Consider the following 17,161-nt stretch of genomic DNA (forward strand, 5'->3'; position numbering starts at 1 on the left):
CTACCAAAATACCATCAACACATTTCCTGACCTACCGGAGGTCTGAACAACCTGGACCATCACTATACAATTAGCAAAGATGCCCACTTCTCCATCTCCCAATCTCCTCATTTTGGAAACTCAGATCACAAAAGCTGTGCTCCTCCTCCTGGCTTACAAGTAGACATTAAAGTGTGAGGACCCGTAGAGAAAATAGTGCAGTGTTGGTCTGAGGCAATAGTATGGCTTCTATGAATTTGCTTGGTATCGGTGGGATGGTCTATATTTAAGAAATCAGTGGCCAAACTAAATGAATGCTCCACTACCATTTCAGATTTCATTTGTAAGTCTGTCGAAGACAGTGTGTGAAGCAGTTAATCCAAATATTTCCCAACTAAAAACCACAGATGAACCAGAAGATTCACTCCCCACTGCAATCTAGGTCTGAGGCATTCAAGTTGGGAAAAACATGCATATACATGTTTTCTAGGTATGACCATCGCAAGATCGTTAGAGATGCCATGAGTCAGGACCAAACTAAGTTTGAGATCCAGACTAATCATTGGGACACCTATTGTTTGTAGCAAGTATTGCAAAGTTGGATGCAGTATTTGTAGATTGGAAAAAATGTTTTTAGAATTTGTTTGTAAATGATGGGTGTGGGGAAGAATGCATGGTCCATTTAAAAGATGATTTTTTTAAGACTTAGAAATTAAAGAAAAAGTCTACAGGCAGCAGCAGGTACATGGAGAGTTCTTCAAATGAAAATATTGAAGCAAAAGGCCATACTCTTCATAGGCAAAACAGCATTTTTACCAAGACAACAGGTTTTTGAATTTAGACAATTAATTTAAACACGGCCCTATAAACAAAAATCCAATTAAATTTAAATCTGATGGTTTTGACAACTTGGGACCAATCTTTTTTGTAAAATAAAATAGGCTATCAAGGGTATAAAAGAAGAGGACATTTCAAATTGGTGAGTGCGAACTGTCACCTGCCAAGAGAGCAGCTCTGAGGTATATAAAAAAAAAACTGGCTCTCACAGAATTATCTAAGCTCTCAGGAAGGCATCGTCTAAACTAAAGATATAATAGTACTCTTTGCCAATATTCCTGATACAAGAACTTTATCGAAAAAGGCATCTCTGAATGGAAAACAGTAGAGAGGGCAAAGAACATTCCGGAACACTTATTCTGGCTGTAATTTTGAGGGACTAAGCTTTAGTTTTTTTTTCTTAATACTTTGTTTTATAGAAGTAGTACTTGTATTTATTGGAACAGCATACTGTTAGAATTTTATTTTATTCTAGAATAGTTTGTAGCAAAGGGGGAATCGTTCAGTTTGTAAGTTGTTCTGTTAATTTGTTCACTGATAGAATTAGGTAAATAAATTGTTACTTGTTGCTTCTAAAGTGAGTATCACAGACTTCACTTCATTTAACCATCCCCTCTGAAACAGATTGTGAGCTTGGGTCTGGGATCTGGCTGTTTTGTGTATGGGATCTAAACAGATCTGAATCGATTTGTACAGACTTGAATAGATTTGGGGTACAAAAGATCCCAGCAGATTTAAACAGTTTTGGGGATTGGTGTCCTAGATCTTTCAGTAAAACTTAGGTGAGAAGTGGAATATCTGTTTTATGTTGGTTACTTATGGTTGGTTAAATCAAAAGTGAGATAATGGCTCCTTCAGTCACTTGGGGGGTGTTCTGGGAGTGACTTTGGGGGTTTTACAAAAGGTGAACAAGGCAAAGCTGCTGGAATTGGCTGCAAACTGGAGTTAGGGTTGCCTTTGTCTGTGAGAAAAGAAGAGGTAGTTACAGGAATAGCTCGATATTTAAATTTTCTGGAAAAGCCACCAAATTTTCTGGGACCTTTGGAAATGGTTTGAATTCAATTGCAGTTCATAGAATCCCTACAGTGTGGATTCAAGTCCCTCAACCCAACAAATCCTCACCGACACTTTGAAGGGCAACCCACCCAGATCCATTCCCCTGTAACCCTGCATTTCCATTGGCTAACACACCTAATCTACACATCCCCAAACACTATAGGCAATTTAGCATGGCCACTCTGCCAATAGCCTGCATGATTTCGGACTGTGGGAGGAGACCGGAGCACTCAGCGGAAATCCAACTCACATGGGGAAAATGTGCAAACTCCACACAGACAGTCACTCAAGGGTGGAATCAAACTGGGGTCCCTGGTGCTGTGAGGCAGCAATGCTGACCACTGAGTCACTGTGCCACTTTAATGAAAGAGTTTGAACAGGAAATGGAATTGTTTAATTCATGGTTACAAGCAGAGAAAAGGTGAAAAGAAAAAACAGAAAAGGAGTTTGAACCTTGGAAGTTGCAGATTAAATGGGATAGCTGACTTTTAATGATGGAAATGAAGGTAGCAAGTAGGTTTAGTGAGGAGGAGAGTGATGATGAGCAGACCTAACATAGCCAAAGACCTGTGAGGGATATATACAAATATGTCAAAACTTTACCAAAATTAGATGAAAAAGATGCAGAATTCTTTTTCATTTCCTTTGAGAAATTGGCTAACCAGATGAACTGGCCAGAGGCTGTGTGTGTAATGTTAATTCAGACCAAATTGGTAAGCAGGGCTCGTGAGGTGTTTGCAGTGCAGTCAGAAGGTGACAAGTGTATATGAAGAGGTAAAACAGAACACTTTGAGTGCCTTTGGATCAGTACCAGAAGCACATAGACAATGATTCAGAAATGTAAGGAAGGAACCAGGTCAGACTTATGTCAAATTTGAAAGAACTCAACATAGCAGCTTTGATAGACGGGTGAGGCCATTAAAGATAGAAAAGACATATGAGGATCTTAGAGAGATTATTCTGCTGAAGGAGTTTAAAAAACTCACTTCCAGAAATGATAAGAATTCATGTTGAGGGCCAGAGAGGTAAAACAGCGAGAAGAGCTGCAGAGATGGCAGATGAATCTGCATTAGTGCAAATATCAAAATCTAGCTTCTGATAGCGATTTCATTCCATGAGGAATAGAAATTGGGAACAAGGGAGATCCTTTAATGAAAAACAAAAAAAGTAGATCACACTGGGAATAGGTTTCCACATGTGAAAAAAAAACCCAGAGGGTGGAAAAGAAGTGAAAGGTCTCAAGTGTTTCCACTGCAATAGAGAAGGACAGATAAATTCACAATGCCAGTGGTTTAAGAGAGGCAATGCAGAAAAGGATGTTGTAAAAGAGGCAAAACCAGTGAGATTAGTTGAGATAGTGAAGGAAATCCCAAGAGAAGCCGAGGAGCTACAGAAGAGTGCACAGTCTATTCACGGGCTGAATCGTAAGAGAGTGCCTGATTTCTTCAAAGACGTCACCACTGTGGGTAAGGTTTACTTAGGAAGAACGGGAGGAGAAGGTAAAGAAGTTAAAATATTGAGAGATATGGGAGCTGGTCAGTCTCTAATAGTAAGAGATGAAAGTATTTGAATTCGTTCTGAAATGTTACCCAAGAGAGTAATAATCTGTGGAATGAATGGAGAGAGGTCTAGCATTCCTCTGCGTAAGATAAGGCTGGAAAGTCCAATCAAGACTGGGCAAGTGACAGTGGGAGTGATTGGAAGAATATCTATTCAGGAATACAGTTTGTGCTTGGAAACCACCTAGCCAGATCGAAGGTGGGAGTGATACCCATTGTAGTGGAGAAGCTGAAAGAAAACCAGGGAACTGACAAGTTAAAAGAAAAATAGCCTGGATTTTATCTGGACTACATGGTGGCAGGATCTCACAATCATAAGTTAAAGCAAGTAGGTAAAACTGAAGAGAAAGAGGAAGGAGTTGAGGCCCAGTTAACTGACACCCTCTTTGATGAAATGGTAAAGGAAAAGCCGAAACATGTCGAAGATCAGGCAGATTTGTTTAGTTTGAAAGGCTAATGGAGTTACAGCAAAAAAATGAAACAAAAGAAGATTTATATCATTTAGTCTACTCTGAAAAATATATGAGACTGTTTTTCAGAATGTTATTACCTTAAGGGTAGAATCCTAAGGTGGAAAAGGAGACATTTGCAGGTTAGTGCAGAGGGAAAAATGGATGGAAGCTCACTGGATTTTGTTGCTGGTAGCTTTAATCTCTTCTCACTGTGGTCTAAAGTGCCGGCTTTCTTCAAGAAGCCAACCTTCATCCTGGTACTAACAAAAACACATGCGACATGCCTTAAACACTACTGCCTAGTGGCTCTGACCTCCATAATTATGAAGTGCTTTGAGAGGTTAGTCATGGCTCACATCAACTGCAGCCCACTAATTTGTGTTGATCCTTTGCAATTTGCCTATAATCGGAACAGGTCCATGGCAGACGCTATCCCTCTGGCCCTACATTCATTCTTGGAGCATCTGGATAATAAGGACATCTAAATTAGACGCCTATATATTGAGTTTAGCACTGCTTCAAGACCATAATTCCAAGCAAGCCCATCTCCAAACTCCAAGACTTAGGACTTTGCTTTGTCCTCAGCAATTGGATCCTTGACCCCCGACCCACAGATTGCAGTCAACAAGGATAGGCAAAAGCACTTCCTTCCCGATAATCCTCAACATTGGTGCTCTGCAAGACGGCGCCCCCCCCCCCCCAACCTCCCACTGTACTCCTCATGATTGTGTGTTGAAATTCCACCCCAACTTCATTTACTAATTTGCTGATGATACCACAGTTGTAGGTCAGATCTCAAAGAACGACAAGACAGCGGACACGAAAGAGATTGAGTGGTTAGCAGCATGGTGTAAAGACAACAATCCCTCCATCAATGTCAGCAAAACAAATGGAGCTGGTCATTGACTTCAGGAAGCATAGTGGAAGGCACTTCTCTGTCCGCATCAATGGTGCTGGGGCGGAGGTGTTTTAAATTAATTAGTGTAATTTCTTTTATAAAATACAGTGAAAAGTATAGCATTGTCACCCTCCAGCACCATTTAAAACACAGAAAAATAAACCAAAACATAGAACACAATGGCAGAAGTATAAAGAAACAAAGAAATAGTGTTCAAATTTACAGTCCTTCTAGTTAAGTGCTCCGCCATGGGCCATGGCCCTGGTGGCTAGGCGTGTCCCTTTCACTGTATCACACCAGTGGAACAAAAGGTACCAGTCTTCGGTGCCTTCCAACTTACACTTACACTTGCCCTCACCACTATGCGGCCTTGATGGACCTCGCCAATGTAGAAGCCACTGATGCCTCTGGGCATTGCACCAAGCCAAACCTTGATTGTGCCACTCCCATGAGTCAGCTTCAGGCCCACCTCACCAATGCAGCTGCTGCCAATGCCTCAGGGTTTTGTACTGGGCCTGAACTCACCTTCACTACAGCCTCCCTGAATCTACACTCGCTGCTAGCACAGATGATCATGAGCGTCAAATTTCTGGTGGTGATGATCACCACCAATTTTATTCTGGTCTAGCTATGGCAATGTGATGGTCAAGAAAGTACAACAGCTCTTCTACTTCCTCAGGAGGCTCAGAAAATTCAGCATGTCCAAAAAGATTCTTACCAATATTTATAGATATACCTTAGGAAGCATCCCAGCCACAATGTAGTATGGCAACTGCTCTTCCCAATGCCACAATAAACTACAGAGAGTTGTGAACACAGCTCAGTCCATCACACAAACCAGCCGTCCATTCCTTGACTCCATCAGTACTTCCCATTGCTTTGGGAAAGCAACTAACATAATAAAAGATCCCTCCCACCCCAATTATACTTTCTTCCACCCTCTTCCGTTGGGCAGAAGTTATTCAAGTTTGAATACATGTATGAACAGATTTAAGAACAGCTTCTTCGCTGCTGTTATCAGATTTTTGGATAGGCCTCTCAAATGTTAATTCTGATCTTTCTCTCTACACCTTCACTGTGGCTGTAACACCATATTCTGCACTCTGTTCTACTACCCTGGTGCACTTTGTATGATCTGTTCTACCATTATAACATGCAAAATAACACTTTTTGCCATATCTTGGCATACGTGAAAACAATAAATCAAACTCAGGTAAAAATGTAACAGACTTGTGGAAAGCTGACAACACAACACTACACCTAGGATCAGAAGAGTCTGTACTTATAGATCAGGTAAAATATTGTAGATCAGGTAATGTCAATGGCCTGGATTTTCGGCTGACTGGACAATCATTATTTGAGCATGGATGGAGTTGCATGTGGGGACTCTGAAATACCTCACTGTAGCAGATTCAGAAGGGATTGTCTAGGAAACTAAATTTTCTGCTGAGCAATTCCTTTATACCAAAACTTTCCAAAAGTCTTCATTCACATTTCTCATTTGGATTTCTGACAAAATTATGTAGTTACTTGGGAAAATTTAAGGCTATTAAATGCATAGATGATTGTTGAGGAAGGGGAGATAGTCTATCTTCTTGTGATTGTTTTGTGCTATGAAAGAACTATGAGAATAGAAGTCTGTTTCTGCATTTCTGAGGGAGACCTGAGCAGACACCCCCTAAGGAAACCAAAGATCCCTTCATTGGCAAAGAAACAAGAGAAGACTAGCAATCTACATGAGATTGATTTGCCACTGAATGGAAAATCTGGCCCTATGTGTTTCGAATACAGACTGAATATAAGCACCAAAAGTAATTGGTATCTAGAAGAAATACATTAGAAAGAAAAACTGGACTGAAGATTAAAATTGATGGTGTCTCACTGGAGCCAGTAGATAAGTTTATCTGTGTAAAACAAGCGATAACTGGAGATGGTAGATGTGATGCTGAAAGCAGAGGGAGAATAAAGATAACCAGAAGCAATTTTGTGAAGATGAAGCATATGTTAACAAAAAGAAAACTCAAGTTTGTGAGAAGGGAAAGCTCATAAGAAGTTATGTTTGATTTACTTATCCTTATGCCTGAGAATTCTGGACAATAATCTGCACAAGAAAATAGAGAGGAAGAGGGAGCAGTTGCAATCTTTAATGGTGTAAATCCAATTCAAAATACATGGCCATATTCTATTACATGTGCAATATATCAAAAGTATGCTTGTGCTAAATTTTGGTGCGCAAGCACAGTTTTGTGACATTCACAAGTTTCGTCCTATCCATTTGTCACAGTGCATTAAACTTACTGTCTGTGGAAGTGGTAATGTGGTGCCCAAGGCTTTTAAGGCATGTAAATCAATCACATTTATATTGCATGATAAACAGTCACAGCTTCACGATAAACAGTTGACAACCTCTTCCAATGCCTTGTACAAAACGTATTTCTTTTAGAATTATCCAGCCACGAAGAGTCTCTCTTGCTACAATGTAAATATTGAATTGCATTTTCTAACTGTACAAACAAAACTTTGTAACATTTACCACTTTTCCTTCCTCGGCATACATTTTATCCTTTTCCAGTATTGTAAGAAATCACAAAGCAATCATAAAAACAATGTTTATATTTTAAAATTTTGCATCAAGATTTGGGTAACATGCAGAAAACAGTCAGGATTAATGTGCTTTTTTTCAGGTCGGAATGATGTAACTATAGGTGAGCCAAAAGAAGTAATCCTAGAGCCCTCATTAATTGCTATCTGCATTACATTTTGGAGGAGGGCGCAGAGTATAATGTTTCCCAATTTCCTGATGATCCAAAAATATGTAAGAGGCCATCTTGTGATGAGGATGTAAGGAATCTACAGGAGAGAGTTCGCAAATACTTGACACCTAGAGTTAAATGTAAGAAAATATGACATCATGCACTTTGGCAGAAAGAATCAAAATACAACAATTATTTAGAAAGAGAGATACTCCAATAAAAGTAGAGTACTGAGGGATCTGGGTGTTTTTGAGCATGAAACATAAAACTTTAGAAGGCAGATGCAGCAAATAATTGAGAAGGAATGGAATTTTGGGCTTTCTTACTCAGGGATTGAGTCTTATTACAACTTTACATGGAGTTGGTGATGCTGCGCCTGGAGGGCCGTGTACAATTTTGCTCCATGTATCGAAAAAAGTATTAAACTGTCATTGGAAGCAGTTCAAAGGAGATTTACTCGGCTGATTTCTGGGGTTGACCTAGCAACAACAGCTAAACCAGTTAGGCCTTTATTTATTTGAGTTTAGAAGAAAGACGGGTAATCTAATTGAAACGTACAAGATGTTGAGGGGGCTTGACAGCAAAGATGTTTGACTATGTTGCCACTAGTGGGGAAATGTTGAATTGTGGGACCTATTTCCTGAATAAATTGGCACTCAGTTAAAGAGATGTGTTAACAAGTTAAAGAATTAAAGAAGAACCTGAGGGCCTGAGAACTTCTTCATGCAGACAGTGGTATGTATATGGAATGTGCTGCCAGAGAAAATGGTTGAGGCAGATACAATAGTAACATTTAAAAAACATTTGGATAGCTATGTGGATGAGAGGGTTTAAAAGGATATGGACAAAATGCGAGCAATTGGAACTAGCTGAGTGGGTACCATGGTCAGCATGGATCAGTTTGGGCCAAAGGGCCTGTTTCCATTCTGTATCACTCAATGACCCTATGACTCTATGTGAAGGAATGTTTTATCCCAGAGGCTAGCAAACATCTAGAATTCTCCGTCCAAGAGAGTTGTGGGGACTAGAACACTGAATTTTTTTAATAGGAGGTAGATAGATTTTTGAAATGTTGAAGCGCTGAGGGCTATGAGAAATTGGAACGAAAGAGGAATTGTGACTTGGAGTAGATCGTCCATCATCTCTCAGAATGACAGGGCAGACTTGAGGGATCTTATTACTTGTGTCAAACTTTTACAACAAGAAAGCAATATTAGTTTGAACGATTCTCATAGAACCACTTCACGTCCTACCAGCATAAACTCTGATGATAAGATTTCTTTTTGTTATTTGAATCAAACAGTGAGATAGAAAACCTCTGATCAACAAGTGAAAAAAATTGCAGCACTCAGCATGACTTCACATGGGCCTGGAGCAATAAACCTGGTCACGGCTTGCTTACAGAACAAAAGAAAATAACTTGCATTATTAATAGCTTTTTATGACTTCAGGACATCCCAAAACATTTTGCAACAAATGAAACACTTTTTCGAGTACGGTCATTATGGTAACATAGGAAACACATCAGCCAATTTTTGTACAGCAAGATTGCAAAAGCAGCAATGAGATAATGAGCACATAATCAGTTTTGATTCTTGAAGGATGGATTTTGGCTCTGATATCAGGGAGAAATCCCCTGCTCTTCAGCAATTGAGACTGTGGGATGTTTTGCATCTATTTAAGGTTAATGTTTTAGCTGGAAGATGACACCTCTAATAGCAAAATATCCAACAATATTGCAATGAGCTTTTATTACGTGCCTATGTCTTTGGAGAAGAGCTTGAACCTATAATCACTAACACAGAAGTCAGAGTGTTATCATTGAAGCAAGACTAACACATACAGGTCTGAACAGTCCACTCATACACAATTACAGTAGTTCAATTGTTCTATAAATGAGTTGCCTCAATAATTGAGTTTGTAAAGTTACTGCCTAGAGCAGCATTTAACAGATTCCAGGGTTCAAACCAGAAAATGATGACTCTTCTATTTAAAAAGCTTTTCAAAAACTAGTCAAAAGTTTCTACTCAGGATTGCCATCTAGAAATCCTCTTATACAAAATTTGGACAAAAGCTTGATTGGCTGTGGCTGTAACAGTCAAATAATTGGACATAACATTTGAAGGATGGCCATTGAGACAAGCTTTTACTGATTGAAACCATACAGTGTGGACATAGAGCCTTTGGCCCAACAAGCTCATACTAACCCTCAGAGCATCCCACCCCCTAAAACCCACCTAATCTACACACCCCTGAACACTACAGGTAATTTAGCATGGCCAATCCACCTAGTGGATTGTGGGAAGAAACCAGACCACCTGGAGGAAACTCATCCAGTCACAAGGAGAGTGTGCAAACTCTACACAGACAATCACCTGAGGGTGGAATTGAACCTGGATCCCTGGTGCTATGAGGCTGCAGTACTGACTACTGTGCCACTGTGCCACCCTAAGTACAGAAGGATAATATTGTTTGTAGGTTCAGGGACCTGAGCGGACAAAATTGAGGAAACAAGAAAAATCCTCCTTGAAACAGTCACCTCATCAATAAATAGCTGTACCTTTATAGTCATTGGATAATGGTTTTATTCTGATATTTATTTCAGAAACTTAATTAACAACTGTAATTAATCCAGGAAAATAAAGCACTGTATTTAACAATGCTGCAAGAAAATTACTGCATTTTGAGTAGTTAAAAAGTAAGTGATTGCCACTTTTACTATATATGCTGATGCCTTGCAAAACTGTCATTCTGTGACTCAGTGTTAATGTCATACCTGGGTAATGGATAAATAGGGAAAAGGCAAATACATTATAATGGTGCTATATATCTAAACCAACCAGACTGGGACAAATTTAATATTTTAATGAATTGCTATCACTTTTCAAAAGTGTAGAAATAAAGCATTGAACAAAAATTATGCTTAAAGGGGGAGTAAAGATTGGAGATGTGCTTCCTTTTCAATGTACTCTCCATGTCTTTGTGAAAATATTCACTTATAAATAGAGCTTTGAAAAGAAAAAAATCTTTAAAATAATTTCTGCCCAATGGAGACCATTATGTTAATCAGATGTACCTCGTGTCACAGCTGCAATAGTGCCATGGAGAGCCAAAGAGTGCACCCTAAGAGTCTGATGTAGAGGCACACACATTTACACTCAATCATCCCAGCTATTGGTCCTCAGGAACAAAGGGCTGTGAAGCAGGGAAGCTGGGAGCACCCCAAGTTCTCCTTTCTCAAAAGTAGATGGGGAGGTGGCCAGCTGGAGAGGAAACCAGACTCAATCCTCTCAGAGATAATGGGAACTGCAGATGCTGGAGATTCCAAGATAATAAAATGTGAGGCTGGATGAACACAGCAGGCCAAGCAGCATCTCAGGAGCACAAAAGCTGACGTTTCGGGCCTAGACCCTTCATCAGAGGTTTCCTCTCAGAGGTTTCCACTCAGGACACTCATCTCCAACCTCCTGTCCCCCACTGATTCCAGGAAGTTCATTCGACTAGCAGCTTGCTACGTCTGGCCTGTCCAGACACAACAGCCTCTGGGGTCACCTGATGAAACCTTCCGGGCTAATGGCCTCCAGTGCTGAGCAGAGTCCTTCCAATGCAAGTTTGGAACTAGGGAGTACACTGAAACATAGTGAGAGAGCTGAACAAAGAAAGAAATCATAGTGAGGGCACTTTCGTTGCATGGTTAACAATGTGCTGTAATTGACTTTGCACTTTCTAATAAATGTGACTGACGTGGATTAACATCCGACTGATAACTCGAACCACAAGCTGAACAAGTAGACCTAGGGGTGCAGGTACATCCAGTTGTTCACTAATTAGCATTCTTCCAGACTCTGCATCACTCAGTGTTAACAGACCATGTTCCTTGAATGGAGGTCTGTGCTCAGAGCCTGCTGAATCATTTTGAAGCAAAAGAAAAAATATGTTTTCATGGTATTGAGTTGCGCTGACACCTTCAACAGCATTTCTGGGCTTTGTGTCGAAAAGAGGAGTTGTCAGTAAGTTGTTCAGCATTGTCTGCAACAAGGAAGTGGCAAATAAAGGGAAGGTTGGGGCATGGGGAATATATTCAGAAGTATGGGGAACAGATACCCCATAGGTCTTTGTGCTGTACAGTGCATGGGTCTGTGTGTGATGTACTCACCCTTTAAAAGCCCAAAGATCTGTGGGTGCTGCAGACTCCCCCTCACAAGTTGTGTCACTTATCCCATGTATTTAGAGTGTGATCATAGCCACTTTTGTTCCTTTGTGCAATTTTGATTTCCAGAATACTTAAAGATGACAATGAATGCTCCTTGGTTAGTGGCTTCTATGTGGATGTCTGAACATTCACATTCTTTTCCTAGTAATTCATCAGAGAAAGCTTTCTTTCTCAAAAGAATGTTTCTGCTTTATTGGAATGTATCTGTTCTTTTATTCATTTTTGGGAACAGTCCCTGCTGGCTGGGCCAGTATTCATTGACTGTCCCTAGTTGCCCTTAAGGATCTGGTGGTGAGCTACCTTCTTGAACCGCTGTAATCCATGTGCTGTAAGTAGACCCACAACTTCCTTAGGGAGGGAATTCCAGGATTTTGACACAGCGACAATGAAGGAACGGCACAACATTTTCAAGTCAGAATGGTGAGTGTCTTTGAGAGAAACTTAAGTTGCTGGTGCTCCCAAGTATCTGCTGCAGTTGCCTTTCCACATTGTCATGGTTCTGGGTTTTGAAGATGCTGCCTAAGGTCAAAAACAGAAAGTGTTGGAGAAACATAATATCTTTAGAGACAAAAACAGTTAATGCTTTGAGTCCAGTGACTCTTCGTCAGAAGTATCTGTTGGCATCCTCATGTTTGCACTCATTAGCACCCTATCTCTCATTCATCTGTTCTTTGACTTATCATCAGCAATCTCTTTGTTTGCCAATCCCTTATCTCTCTCTTTGAGCCCTGCCTCAATGTACTCTATTAACTTCCCTCACCCAGTCATCAGCTAAAATATCACTTGCTCTGAGTTATTCTCAATTCTGATGACCTGCTGAGTTTGTTCAGCATTTTCTGCTTTTTTGTTTTCAATCTCCAGCATCCACAGTTGTTTTAATTGTAGTACTGTATAAAGAGCCTTGGTGAATTTCTGCAGTACATCTTGTAAATGGTATGCATTGCTACGATTTAGTATCAGTGATGAGGGGTTGAAAACTTGTGGATGTGGTGCCAATTCAGCGAGCTGCTTTGTCCTATGTTGTTGGGGCTGCACCAAGCCAAGCAAGGAGCGGGTGGTATTCCATCACACTCCTGACTTGTGCCTTGTTGATGGTGGATGGATTTTGGAAAAATCAGGAGGTGAGTTTCTTGCTGCAAGATTTCCAATCTGTGACTTGCTCTTACAACAACAAGGTTTGACCTGTTCATTTTCTGGTCAATGGTAGCCCTGAGGATCCTGAGACATTCAATGACAGTAATGCCTATGAATATCAAGAGATGAGGGCTAGATTCTCACTTGTTGGAGATGGTCATTGGCTGCAACTTGCGTAGTGTGGATGTAACTTGCAAATTGTCAGCCCAAAACCTGAGTTTTGTCTGAGTTTGACTACATTTGGATGTGTTCTGTTTTGGCACCTGAAGAATTGCAAATAATGCTGAACATTATGCAGTCATGAGTAAATATCCTCGTTTCTGACTTCATGATGGAGCTGAAGATGGTTGGGCCCAGGACACTACCCCGAGGAACTCCTGCAGAAGTATGCTGGAGTTGAGATGACTGTCTTCCAACAACCACAACCATCTTCTTACGTGCCAGGTATGGCTCTGACCAATGGAAACTTTGTCCCATGATACTCATTGATTCCAGTTTTGCTAGAATTCCTTGATGCCATACTTGGTCGAATGCAGCCTTGATCTCAAGGGCAGTTATTCTGTCCTCTGGAATTCAGCTCTTTTGTTATTTTGTACCATGTCTGTAATTAGATCTGGAGCTGAGGGCCTCAGCAGAACCCAAAATGAACATCAGTGAGCAGGCTATTATTAAGCAAGTGTTGTTTTATAGCACTGCTGATGGCATCTTCCACCACTTCTTTGGTAAACAGGACTAGACCTGTGAGGTTGGGTTTGGATTTGTCATTTTTTAAATGTATAGGACCTGGGCAATTTTTCTCACTATTGAATGACGCAAGTGTTCTAGCAGAACTGGGACAGCATGGGTAGGGCCAGGGCAAGTTCTGGAGCACAAGTCTTCATTACTATTGTGGGAATGTTGTCAGGGCCAATAGTCTTTGAAGAATACAATGCTTCCAACTAGCTTTTGATATCACGTGGAGCGAACTGAATTGGCTGAATACTATGATCTGTGATGCTAGGAACCTCTCGAGGAGAGTAAGATGGATCATTGTCTCAGCATCTGATTTTTAGGTATGCCTGGCACAGCTCCTGCATGTCTTCCTGCTTTGTTCCCTGATCTAGGATTGAACACTCACTCACCTCACCCCAAAACTGAATGTACAATTTAATTATATTATAATAACTTCTACCCCAGTCTGCCTTCACTATAAGTTTATTAATTAATCCTTTCTTGTTGTGCAATGGCAGGTCTAGTATAGCCTGTTTTATTGCCGGCTCTAGATTCTCTTTCTCTAAGAAGCTATTCAAAAGACATTTACTCTTCAAGGCTCTTTTTACCCACCTGATCAAAAACCTCAAAGACCATCAAATGTAGCAGCAGAAGAAGGCCATTTGGCCCATCAGTTTCGCCCCGCCATTCACTGCGATTACTGTTCTGAAAATTATAAAAGACAGAAATGACTGGAAAAGCTCACCAGATCTATGGAGCAGTTAACATTTTGGGTCAAGTGACTCATCTGAGGAATCCACCTAGACTGCATGCCCCTGGGGACTGTAGCATGGCCAATCCAGCTAACCACACATCCTTGGACTGTGGGAGGAAACTCATGCAAACACATGGAGTCTGTGCAAATTCCACACGGTCACCTGAGGATGGAATTGAATGGGGGTCCCTTAAATTGTAAGCAAGCAGTGCTAACCACTGAGCCACCTTGCCACCTCTGGGTGATTCTGGATGTTCTGATGAAGATCAGAGCCGCATTGCTATTTTGGAGGGATGACAGAGGGTGTTGCCCCATCCCCAGCTAAAATGAGGTAAGTCTTGGGCGGGATCCACCACACACACACACACACACACACACACACACACACACACACACACACACACACACACACACACACACACACACACACACACGCCAAAACTGCACCCCTCTCTCCTGAGCACAAAGTAAAACACTGAATCCCACGCTAATATCAAGCAATCAAATTTGTCGTGCATGATTTCATGAAGCCATGCTAATTCAGCTTGATATTACTGTGTACTTCTAAATGCATTGCTATTACATCCTTTAAAATAGACTCACACACTTTCTTGATGACACATGTTATGATGACTGGCCTATAATTACTTCCCTTTTTTCCCCTCACCTTTTTGAATAAATGTGTTTCAGTGGCAGTTTTCAAGTCCAGTGCAGTGGCACTTTTTAGGATCTACAGATTCTTGGAAGATTACTGCCAGTGCATCGACTAGCTTCATAATTATTTCCTTTAGCATCCTAGGATGCATTCCATCATTTGTCCTCCTATTGTTTTCTCTCTGTTTATATGCTTTCCCCCTTTTGCCTCTTGATTATCTAATAACTTTGGAAGGCTATTAGTTTTTTCTATTGCAAAAAACGTGGAGGTTGATATTTATTTGTTTCTAAAATATTTATTCAACTGACCTGCCATTTCCTGGTTTATCATTATTATTTACCCAAGATCAGTGTCAAAGGGTTTACATTGACTTAGGCTTCCCGGTTCCTTTTTATACACATAAGGAAGCCTTTCTGATCCATTTTGGTATTACTTGCTGATTACCCTCATAGTTTATTTTCTCCCTCTTTATTACTGTTAATCACCTTTGCTTCGTTTTTGATACTTACTCAATCAAATAGTTTACCACTAATATTTTCCATATTGTATTCTTTTTAACCTTCCAGTTTGACACTACATTTAACTTCTTTGATTAACCATGGTTGGTTTGTCTCCTTTCTAGAAACCTTCTTCATCACTGAGATATAAATTTGTTACAATTCAATTTTCTTAAATGTTTGCTTTGTTCGTCAATTGCTTTTCCTGCTAAATACTTTTCCAACTTCATTCTAGGTAACTCTGCCCTCATTCTTCTGTAATTATCCTTATATAATTTTACAATTGTTTTTCACCCAACATTTTTATACTCCAATTGGATGCTGAATTCACAGTAGTTCAGGAGACCTTTTACTCTGAGATCATTTAGTCAGTCTGCCCCATTGCACATTACAAAATCCAAATGAGCCAAATTTTGCCAGTCTATGCGTAGATTAAAATCTCCCGTGTTCATTCATTTTGATACTTTTCAAAAATCTCCCATTATTTCTTCTTTTAGACAGCATTCTACCATGTAGTTACTGTTTGGTAACTTTTAACTTCTTCCACAAGTGGCTTCTTGCCTTTATCATTCCTTACTTCTACCAAAATTACTCGAACTATAATTTATGAATGTGGCCAACCCTCCACCTTGAGTTTCAGCTTCCTGTTCTTAATAATTTTTCCACACCCTTTAATATTCAGGTATCAATCTACATTATTCTGCAGCCCTATCTCTGGAATGACTATTGGATAATCTTTGTTTATTTCGATTTGTGCTATTAGTTTAGGTGTGTTGTTTGAAACGTTATGTGCATTGAGATACACGGTCATTTTTTTCTCCTTCGATTATATTTGTAATCTTTCATCAGATCTATTCATTAATTCTGAGGAGTGTTGGATTAGCCATGATCCTAATGAATGTGGAGCAGGCTTGAGGGGCTGACCAGCCTACTCCTATTCCTATTTCTTATGGGCTTTGATCTTATTTGTCCTCTCTGTCACCAGATGTCCATGGTTTATCATTTACCACATTGATACCATTCTCTCCCATTTTATTTCAAATATTTGATTTGTTACATTTTGCCAAATTTGATGCCTTGGTTCCAGTATTTAGCTAAAAGATCTGTCCAATTCCTTAGTGATGTGGCTTTCTAGAAAATTGACCCCAGTATTATTCAGGAGTACACATGCCAAACTGAACACTACCCACTCTCTCCTGCATAGATGCCCTTGCACCACAATCCAGAGAGTTCATTTTTCCCAACCCGTTCTTTGAGCCATGCATTCATTTCGCTAATATTATTAGCTCCATGCTAATTTGCTTGAGGTTCAGATAATAATTCTGAGATAATTACATTTGAGTTTTCTTAAAAAGAAGTTGTGCCCAGATCCTTATACTACCTATTCAGAATCTCTGTCCTTGTCCTGCCTATGTCATTGTTGTCTGCATTGCCCATGACACCTGGTTCCTCTCTGTCCTTGTATTACCTGTTCCTTTCCAGCCCCAGTAATTTCTCCCAAAAACTGATGTCAAGCACTCATGGCCTGAAACAAAAGCAAAACTTACTAGTGAAACTTAGCAGATCTGGCAGCATCTGTGAATGGAGAAATCGATTTAACATTTCCGATCCCAGTGTCCCTTCTTCAAGCACAAAATACTGACTGTATTATCTACGTAGGCAG

Source organism: Stegostoma tigrinum, chromosome 19 (assembly GCF_030684315.1).
Source record: "Stegostoma tigrinum isolate sSteTig4 chromosome 19, sSteTig4.hap1, whole genome shotgun sequence".
NCBI lineage: Eukaryota > Metazoa > Chordata > Chondrichthyes > Orectolobiformes > Stegostomatidae > Stegostoma > Stegostoma tigrinum.